The sequence below is a fragment of the Lissotriton vulgaris genome, chromosome 3_1, assembly GCF_964263255.1.
Source record: "Lissotriton vulgaris chromosome 3_1, aLisVul1.2, whole genome shotgun sequence".
Taxonomy (NCBI): Eukaryota; Metazoa; Chordata; class Amphibia; order Caudata; family Salamandridae; genus Lissotriton; species Lissotriton vulgaris.
Window position 1 is genome coordinate 1,735,656,406 of NC_141689.1, and position 10,926 is coordinate 1,735,667,331.

Here is a 10,926-nt window from a genome sequence, read left to right on the forward strand (position 1 = left end):
TGCAAGCAGGCAACCGAATTCTGGAAGGCCCCCTCAGGAAGCACTACAGGGAATCGTTACAAATCATGAGGTTGACCTTTTGCACCTGCTCATTGCTTTTGCTTTTGCAAAAATCGTTTTTCGGTTTTTTCGCGCTATTCGCGGGGCGCGGCGTCGTGCGAAACCGACCGCGGAAGCCGCCAATTCGTGCGAATGAGCTTTTTATTTTTTTGCGGCTTGTTGTTTCGCGAGTTTTTTTGCAGTATTCGCGAGCCGCTTGCAGCGCAACACGCGAATTTACCCCAAGGTCGAGTACGGGCGCGGCCATTTTGTTTGCGTGACGTATTTCCGTTTCCGCCCGCTATGTATAATCTCGCGCAGTAAGCGCATTGCGAGTAGAAGTTCGCACGAGATCGCGAGGGAAATCTCGCGCGAACTTACTTTCGCGCTCGTTAACGGGCGCCGGCCATCTTGTTTTTCATTCATTTCCTGTGTCTGGGCATGGTGTTTAATCCTCTTGCTATCTTTGCCATCCTTTGCTTGTTTTCAGGTTTTTTTTAACGATTTTGCTTCTTATCTATCCCTCTCTTTTCCTAGCTGTATATTTTTGTCTTTTCTGCTATTTTTCTTTACTTTTAAACTACTTTTTTAAACTCTTTTCTTTTCTTCTTCCCTATCCTATTCCTTCTTAATTTTCTACTTCCTACCTTACCTGCCCACTTTGCCCAGACCATGGTGAAGCCAGGCGCCGTGAAGCTGCGTAGGCACTTGAGGGCGGCAGCGGCGGCGGGGAGGAGGAGTCCTGGACCCCAAGCCAGGACACCATGCGGTCGATTGAGGGGGGAGTAGGTGATGCGACGGGAGATCTTCAGCCCGGAGGAAGTGGGCGCGCTGGTCTACTTCGTCCAGCGCCGCCTGCCCAGGACCATCGCGGGAGGCGGCAGGATCGCGGCCGGCGACTACAACATGCGGGAGCGCCGGAAGCGGTGGGAGAAGGTGTGCTGGGCCATATCCCACCTCTACGGGGTCCAGCGCACCTACAGCCAGGTCACCCATCGCTGGACGGACCTCCTGGACCGGGAGCGCGACCTGCTGGACCAGCTCGGCTTGGAGATCCCCGGCCTTGGTGAGTAGTAGGAGCCATTTCATCACTCACTACTATGATGTTTTCTCCTGCTCTGTGTTGTTGTATTGCAAATATTTGTTTTTTACATGGAGCAAGCCAATAATGCCGCTGATGACGATTACATTGTAGTTAAATTATATTTCAAAATCTTCTGTGCATTTCAGGTGCACTGCTCTCCTTCTCAGTGGCGTTGCTACTATGCTTCTTTGTTTTCTATTTTGTGGTCTCATTGGCCTGAGTAACTATTATGTATGAGTGTACTTTACAGTACTGCGTAATGCTAGACACTAGGGGGCAGATTACATTTACAAGCCCCTTGCGCCACGTTTACGTTGCCTTGCGTGACGCAACAGCGGTGTAAACGTGCCGCATCCCTGCGAGTCATTTACAGCATGACGCATCTAGGGAGATGCGTCACGTTATAAAGCCATGGGCCTGCACCACAATGGGTGCGTTCCTAGTACGCAGGGTGGGCGGTCCGGCGGCTGTGCGCCTCGCAAAATTGCCTGCGTGAAATCTACAAGATTTAACGCAGGCACTTCTGCGACGCTGCTACGTCAATTCAATTCCTTATGCCTGCTTGAAGCAGGCGAAAGGACTGACACAGCATGTTAAGTATTGGGTGGCCCTGAGCATTACTGGAGTTGCATTGCGTTGGCGACGTGACTCCAGCGATGCGCCGCTCTCACGTGACGAGATGCGTCACGCAAGTGCCTACCCTTGCGCCAGGGCGCGCCGCATTGTAAATGAGCGCGCATCTGCCGTGTCGCAAGGGTAGTTTTGCGTGACGCATTTGATCTGGCGCATCTCTGGAGATGCGCCAGAACGCGGAAGTAAGTATGCCCCTAAGGGGCAGAATTGCAATTACAGTCGCGTCCCTGCAAAGTAGCAGGGATGCGCCATTAATTGTGCGGCCCGCTACCACCACCAAACATGGTGCGCCGTATTTGCAATGCGGCGCACCATGGGCCCAAAACGTCACCGAAGCTTTACTGCTGGAGTTGCGTCGCAACGATGGCGCAGCTCCAGCAATGCTCTGGGGTACCCTATCTCCCCAATGCTGGGTCAAGCTGTACGTCTGCTTCAAGCAGGTGCAGGGTTTGTGTGACGCATCATTGTCCTAAAGGTGACTGATTGAAATTTGTAGATTTCCCTCAGCCACTTTTAGGATGTGTTCCAGCTCAGGAATGCCCTCCCTTGCGCCGGAACGCCCCCTGATGGCGCAGGGCTTTATAACGGGATGCATCTCCCAAATGCGTCACGTTGTTATAATATTATACGCCGCACCCTGGCGCCCTTTTTTGTTTAGCGGCTGCGTCACAAAAGTCACGCAAGAACGGAGCAAAAGAGCCGCAAGGGGCTTAAATCTGCCCCTTCCTTTGTACCCCTGACAATAAGAAAAATAGTGGCGGTGGATTGATAGTTTGACTATTTAAATGACTGGTAATGTAGCAGGCAACTGTTAGTGTTGTCACTGATCTGACTGAAATCACAATGGAGTTTGTCTGTCACTTTGCGTCTTGCCTGCGGACTGCTGCCTGCCAGTCCTAGGTGAACCTTTCAGTACTTTGTTTAGTGAGTTACGTGACTTTTGAAGTCACAGGTCCGCAAATAAATGAAAACTAACCCTAATCAATATAATTTCGCGGAAATATTTTGTTATTGTTCTTTTGAAATGTTTGATTTGGTTGACATTGACAAGCAACAATCATCCATGTTTTCTGTTCTTTCTTTCATGTTGTACGTCAGCTCCCCCCAGGGGCGAGGGGAGGACACAGGAACATCAGGCGGCGGATGCTGTTGAACAGGGCCAGGATCGGGCAGGCGAGGGCTCCTTTTCTGGCCCCAGTAAGTTTTCATTTTAGACTAGTACCTATTTTTCCTAGCGTTCCTCATTTGATTTTTTTAAAATCCTCTTTGATCTTCTTGTACACTGTATCTAAATTCTTATCCTGCCTCTACTATGACTCCCTGTGGTATTACTAGATTATTCTTATTAGTCTGTCTGTGTAGCTAACTAAGATTGCACGGTTGGCGAAACTCCCATTCTAGTCAGCAATAGCTCTATCAACTTAGTGCAGTCCTCTGGGATTGTCCATAATGTCTTTTGAAGTGTTCTATCTGCTTTGAAAATTCCCAACTATAAAATGTGAATGACCACCAAGAAAGAATAAGATACTACCTTTTGGTTTGGATAGGAGAACAATCCATACCACTACAGTGGCGCGGACAATTCTTCTGCAGAAACAGAACTATGGACAATAAATAGTGCATTGCTTATCAATTATAATAGGCGCTGTTAGAGTTTCCATATACCTCTGTGATAACAGACTTTGAACCCCCAATGTCCTTACTGACTGACTACATAGTGTGGCACAGTCATTTACCTCCCGAATTCATCGATCATTGATCCCCAATGATGATTATTATCCAACGTAGCTGAAGAGTACGGAGTCAGAGTCAAGAAGTGTCAGAGGCACGGACTCATGCTTGCAAAAATTGCAAAACCTTTCGCTCAGTCACTCTAGTCACTCTGGACCAAAAAACACAGAGTCTCTCTAAGTTTAAAAGCTTTATTAAAAGTAAACACATTTATTAAAATGAAGTCATAATAAAAAAACGAAACGTTTAACTGAGAATGTAAAAGTGGTTAGTGCTGACGATTAATTGAAGACATTTCTTGTGGTCGAGCCGAGCTCTCACCTTGTTTCAACTTGATCTTGTTGTTAGAAGTCCATCTTCTGTCTGTGTGGAAAAAAATGGTGCGTGTTAAAAAGCCAGCCTTCATCAGTTGTGCCAAAAAGTGCTGCATTACATTGTTTTCACATGTCTTCATTCCTTGACCAAATACTAGTGAGTGGTTTATTCTAACATTCTTAAATGTACTTTGTAGGTGGAACATCTGGTGGCGGGGCCAACGCGGAGGTGGTGGTGGTGCTCGACACGGAGGCGGAGGGCAATTCCTCAGGGGAGGATGCGGCGGTTCCAGTGCCGGCTGTGAGAGTTCAGACGGTGGTGGTGGCGGGCAGAGGTAAGCTCTTATATATTCCTTACTTATTGAGATTGAAGACGTGGCTGGGAAGGAAAGAATATGAGATGCATGGCTGGGTGAATGATGAAGCAATGATTGGTGGAAGGACAACAGCCTGGGTGGGTGACACAGAAACTGTATGTGCCCATATACCTGGATCATGCTACTATCTGACTCTTAGATAGCATATGTGTATCTAGAGCAGGGGTACTCATAGTATGGCCCGCGGGCCGGTGGCGGCCCGGCAAGCCTTCCTTGGCGGTGTGCAGACCTTGCAGACAATCACTGCTCCCCCGGCCCCCACAGAGCAGAGTGGAGATGCAGGGCCACAAAGAGGTGAAATAGAACAAAGCCTCTGCTCTGTGGGGCCGGGCAAGCAGTGATTGTCAGGGTGGTGATGCAGGGGCGCTACAACAAACAAAGCCTCAATAATATGCTAATGGTCTTTTAAAGACCTGTTAAGTACTTTGGTGTGGCTGTCTGTGTGTGCGCGTTGAGGAAGCTGTCTCAGCCCGGGCTGAAGGCTGACACAGACAGACACACACACAGTGAGATGACAGAGGGGGAGGGAGAGGGAGGGCAGGAGGGAGAGAGAGATGGAGAGGGAGGGCAGGAGGGAGAGCATGAGTGAGAGAGATGTATGTAAATGCTGGGTCTGGTGGCTCAGTGGATGAAGGCATCTGCTGCAGGGACCTGTGTGCAACCTCATGGTTACAAGTTTTCGTTTTGCTTTAGCCCCGCCCCCTCTGACTCCGCCCCACCAGTGCAGCCCTCGGCCACAAACTACACTGTAAATTTAGCCCCTGAGAGAAAGTTTGTGAGTACCCATGATCTAGAGAGAGTAGACGGTCAGTGGATGAACTAAGTGTAACTTTGAAGAGCATGTAACACTGCACCCGCACGTCCGTTCCAGTGTAGGAAAGGCAAGGAAAAGAAGTTTTAATTTTGTCCAAATACTACCATCAATAAGAGCAGTAGTTTGTATTACAAGCACAGCATAGATCTGGTTATTACGGTGGCCACTCCCTACCTCTCTTAATAAGTTTAGTAGTACTCAGTCATTCATGTGTGGATGTATCACTGGTCACTCAATAAAAAGCAAAGCACCTAAAGTCATCCCATATATAAGCAAAAACATCCCATGTGAAGTGATAGATAATCCGAATATTTATCTTCTTCAATTTTCCATTTCTAGTACTCATTTCCACTGTAGGGTGAAAGTTAAATTAATTAAGCAGTAGCCCTTGAGTTGTAACAGAGTATTCTCAGTGCCACCCGTAATAGAAAAGTAAGAGCTTCACCACCTGCATGTACTGGACGGGTACAGTAACGCAACGCAAGTCTAGGTCACTCATCATGGCGTGCGTCTCTTTTTCTCGGGTGCAAGTTTACTGCGCTGGCATTATGCCGGCTTGCAGAAGATAACGTACCAATTTTCCTAAACAAGAGACAGGAAGAAGAATAAGACTGGTGTACTTTCATAGTCGACTCCAATGGAAGTCCATAGTGCTCGTAGAATTTGTTCCTTAAACTCCCACTAATGTTAGAGCAAGGATGAAGAAGTGTGAGGTTAGATAGATGCTGGCCTCAATAGTTATGTAATGCGCTTGCAAGTTGCTAGTTGTACTGCAACACAGATTTCTGCTGAATGATTGAGTTAATCTTAAAGAGCATTGGTTACAGACTATGTCTTTCTTTCTTCATATAGGTTCTCCTTCCAAACGAACAAGGAGGAAGGAGCTGGCTAGAGCGGCCCGGCAACGGAGGATCGCTGCCACTGTGGCTGAATATCGGCGGCTGGTGGCCCTGGAGGACGAAGAAAGTGTGCAGTCGACCACAACAACAACGTCGTCTGCATCGGCCTCCGTGCCCCCACGGGCTGCCACCCAGCACAGTGGTCCACCCAGACTGAGCCGGGCTGCGAAAGCCAAACGCCACCGCCGAGTAGCAAGGGCAACAGTTTCCTCTCACAGCCGTTGCACCTGCAAGGCAGTGAAGGCACGCCTGCACCGCAGTACCCTGATGGCGTCCCGCCTCCAGCAGGAGCTCCACCACTTTTCAAACGTGTTGGAGGGGCTCCGCGTAGAGCACGCCTTGCTCCGCCAGGAGCATGATGCCCTGGCCCAAAAAGTAGACAGCATCCACCCATAGTGTCCCTTGCCCCTTTTTTAGAGACTTTTGGGGGGTGGGAATTGGGAGTTGGGTTTTTGGGGACTTTTGAAGGACAATCGTTGGGGTTAGGGAGGGTCTTGCGGGAGATTTTTTTGTTAGGGATATAAATATACTTTTTCAAACTTTATCTGAGCATACCCGTTTCTTACTGCTTGCCTGGTGGGTGGGGGTTTAACAGTGACTTTGTTTTCCTGAAAGTTTAGTTCCATTTTCTTCCTTTAAGTGTAAATGCCCAAATGTTTTCAACACTAAGTACCTCTCACAGAGTAAGTGAAGTGAATCCAAGAGTCCTAGGACTTTAGTAGTACTACCGTCAGTCTCTCGTCTCTCCTACTAATACTCCATTATCCCCCCAAACCACCAAACGCTTATCTTACATGTAATTTGTGTTTGAAAGTAGGGCTAGACCCAGGGCTGGCTCCACGGGAAACAGCGAATAAGGTTGGCAATCTTGGTCGGATAAAATTTCCTCATAGCGGTGGTACTAGTGGTGTGACACAGTGGCAGTTGCATGCCTATGAAAAAAAAGAAAATTAAATCTGGTTTGTCCTCCTGAGCAATTCAACGGTACAATAGAGAATATAGCAGGTGACAGAAGTACACTAGAACAGTGCCACATTGTAGCCTAACAAATGGTAAAGTATAACTACTAATTCGGTTGAAGTTCTTTGACATTAGCCATGGGTCTTTGTCAAGCAGAGTAAGAATATATCCTCGGATTTCTTCACCAGCCTGTTGCTATCACCTTATCCTCCCCAGCAAGTGTGTGGATTTATTGCTGTAATTTAGTCACACATCAATCAAAACCACACAGCCCGGGGGAAGAGGGTTAGGGTTTGAAAAATGGATGGGTACGGGGGTTTTTGGGAAAGGTTTTGGGAGACAAGAAAAAATAGCACAGCATGGACAAACAATTGTGAACATAAACAAATCTTTGGGTACAAACCTATCCATCAATCTTTGAAAGTGCATGCACTACTGCATGCATGTCAGTGAAAAGTAAGTAGTACTTTCGACAACTGTGGAAGAAAGAATGTGACAGTACAGGGCCTGTGTGGAATTATTGATAACTATATTCAACATAAGGTCTCTGTAGCCAGATACCAGAGAGCCTTACTGGTCACTATAAATCCATTCACAACAACACTCAATGGGGTTGGTCTGGAAGGTATAGTAGATAGAAAAGGAGAAATTGTTTTTTTTCTAGGTGTCCCCTCACTCACCAGGGTTGCCCCTTGGTGACATGCTTCATCATTGGGGCCATCCCAGTCCTCTACGGGCTGGGGCGTGCTGCGACTTGTGAATTACGTAGGAGCACTTACAAATGACTATGTGTGGTGCAGATGTGATAGTGGAGTGGACTAAGTGATGTGTTAAGGGATCAATTTAGAAGCAGAGAGAGATCCAAGAAATCCAGTCACAGTCAGAGAAAAAGGCAAGGGATACTGTATCTATGTTGTTGCAGTTGTCCTGTTGGAAGTGGTAAGTAAGTTGCCTGCAGAAAAAAAATCCTCTTATTAGCGGCACTCCTCAATTGCAGCCGACGCTTCGTCCATCGATGTTGGTCACCAGAAGACACCCTGTAAAAAAAGCACAGCATAGACAAACAATTGAACATAAACAATTATTTGGGTACAAACCTATCCATCAATCTTTGAAAGTGCATGCACTACTGCATGCATGTCAGTGAAAAGTAAGTAGTACTTTCGACAACTGTGGAAGAAAGAATGCGACAGTACAGGGCCTGTGTGGAATTATTGATAACTATATTCAACATAAGGTCTCTGTAGCCAGATACCAGAGAGCCTTGCTGGTCACTATAAATCCATTCACAACAACACTCAATGGGGTTGGTCTGGAAGGTATAGTAGATAGAAAAGGAGAAATTGCTTTTTTTCTAGGTGTCCCCTCACTCACCAGGGTTGCCCCTTGGTGACATGCTTCATCATTGGGGCCATCCCAGTCCTCTACGGGCTGGGGCATGCTGCGACTGGCGAATTACGTAGGAGCACTTACAAATGACTATGTGTGGTGCAGATGTGATAGTGGAGTGGACTAAGTGATGTGTTAAGGGATCAATTTAGAAGCAGAGAGAGATCCAAGAAATGCAGTCACAGTCAGAGAAAAAGCCAAGGGATACTGTATCTATGTTGTTGTAGTTGTCCTGTTGGAAGTGGTAAGTAAGTTGCCTGCAGAAAAAAAATCCTCTTATTAGCGGCACTCCTCCATTGCAGCCGACGCTTCGTCCATCGATGTTGGTCACCAGAAGACACCCTATAAAAAAAGCACAGCATAGACAAACAATTGAACATAAACAATTATTTGGGTACAAACCTATCCATCAATCTTTGAAAGTGCATGCACTACTGCATGCATGTCAGTGAAAAGTAAGTAGTACTTTCGACAACTGTGGAAGAAAGAATGCGACAGTACAGGGCCTGTGTGGAATTATTGATAACTATATTCAACATAAGGTCTCTGTAGCCATATACCAGAGAGCCTTGCTGGTCACTATAAATACATTCACAACAACACTCAATGGGGTTGGTCTGGAAGGTATAGTAGATAGAAAAGGAGAAATTGCTTTTTTTCTAGGTGTCCCCTCACTCACCAGGGTTGCCCCTTGGTGACATGCTTCATCATTGGGGCCATCCCAGTCCTCTACGGGCTGGGGCGTGCTGCGACTGGCGAATTACGTAAGAGCACTTACAAATGACTATGTGTGGTGCTGATGTGATAGTGGAGTGGACTAAGTGATGTGTTAAGAGATCAATTTAGAAGCAGAGAGAGATCCAAGAAATGCAGTCACAGTCAGAGAAAAAGGCAAGGGATACTGTATCTATGTTGTTGTAGTTGTCCTGTTGGAAGTGGTAAGTAAGTTGCCTGCAGAAAAAAAATCCTCTTATTAGCGGCACTCCTCCATTGCAGCCGACGCTTCATCCATCGATGTTGGTCACCAGAAGACACCCTGTAAAAAAAGCACAGCATAGACAAACAATTGAACATAAACAATTATTTGGGTACAAACCTATCCATCAATCTTTGAAAGTGCATGCACTACTGCATGCATGTCAGTGAAAAGTAAGTAGTACTTTCGACAACTGTGGAAGAAAGAATGCGACAGTACAGGGCGTGTGTGGAATTATTGATAACTATATTCAACATAAGGTCTCTGTAGCCAGATACCTGAGAGCCTTGCTGGTCACTATAAATCCATTCACAACAACACTCAATGGGGTTGGTCTGGAAGGTATAGTAGATAGAAAAGGAGAAATTGCTTTTTTTCTAGGTGTCCCCTCACTCACCAGGGTTGCCCCTTGGTGACATGCTTCATCATTGGGGCCATCCCAGTCCTCTACGGGCTGGGGCGTGCTGCGACTTGCGAATTACGTAGGAGCACTTACAAATGACTATGTGTGGTGCAGATGTGATAGTGGAGTGGACTAAGTGATGTGTTAAGGGATCAATTTAGAAGCAGAGAGAGATCCAAGAAATGCAGTCACAGTCAGAGAAAAAGGCAAGGGATACTGTATCTATGTTGTTGTAGTTGTCCTGTTGGAAGTGGTAAGTAAGTTGCCTGCAGAAAAAAAATCCTCTTATTAGCGGCACTCCTCCATTGCAGCCGACGCTTCGTCCATCGATGTTGGTCACCAGAAGACACCCTGTCCACTGCCTGCCTGATGCTGAATTGTGGCTCGCTAATGTGAAGCCTGACTCCATCCTTTTTTCCCCATTGCAGAGAGTGAAACCCGGACTGTAATTATTCAACGAAAAACTGGAAGTGATATAATATTACAACACCACTGATAAATAAATATAAGGTATGTAGGCTGTGGAGTGCAAAAAGTCACAATTTGATTTTCCTAGTAGACAGTACAATATTTTTGAAAGTGCGTACTCTGTCTGAGTCACCTTTTGAAGGATAAATAATTAAGTAGGGGAAAATTAATGTAGCGGATCTTTCCCCTCAAGCTAGGTGTACTGTAAACTGTGTTTTAGAACAAAATTAGATCTTCCTAGCAGTGCTCCCACCCAGACCCTTACTAAAGCCAGTCGCAAAAATGTAGAAGACCCCCAATCAAATCTCAAAAAACAAGCCTAGCAGAAAACTGGTGACAAAACTTACTTTGAAAGTAAAAGTAGGCCGAAGTACCCCTTCCTAATTATCCCTTACCCACCGTGGATTGCATTCAAACCACTTGCAAGCAACCAAGCAAAAGTATCCATAGCCAGCATCGCTCCAAGACTCGAAATCCCCCCCACTCAAACACATGCAATTGAAATACTGCTAACCCTAACGAACCCTAAGTTAAGAATAGTGGCAAAGGCTTTCTTTAACTATGCCAAATCCCCCCTTTCCCACCATGGATTTTCTTCAAATGACTTGCAACCAAAATTACACATTCTCACGAGTGCTCTAAGACCCCAGAACTCAGTTGCAAAAATCTAGAACACCCCGAAACACATGCAATCCTGCTGCTAGGGCTAACGAACACTAAGTTACAAAAAGTGCCAAAAGGCTTTTCCGCGAGGATTTTGTCCCAACCACTTCTACCCAGTATTAGACCTTCCCAGGAATGCCCCAAGACCCGCCAACCCACCCGCCAAGAAGCATAAC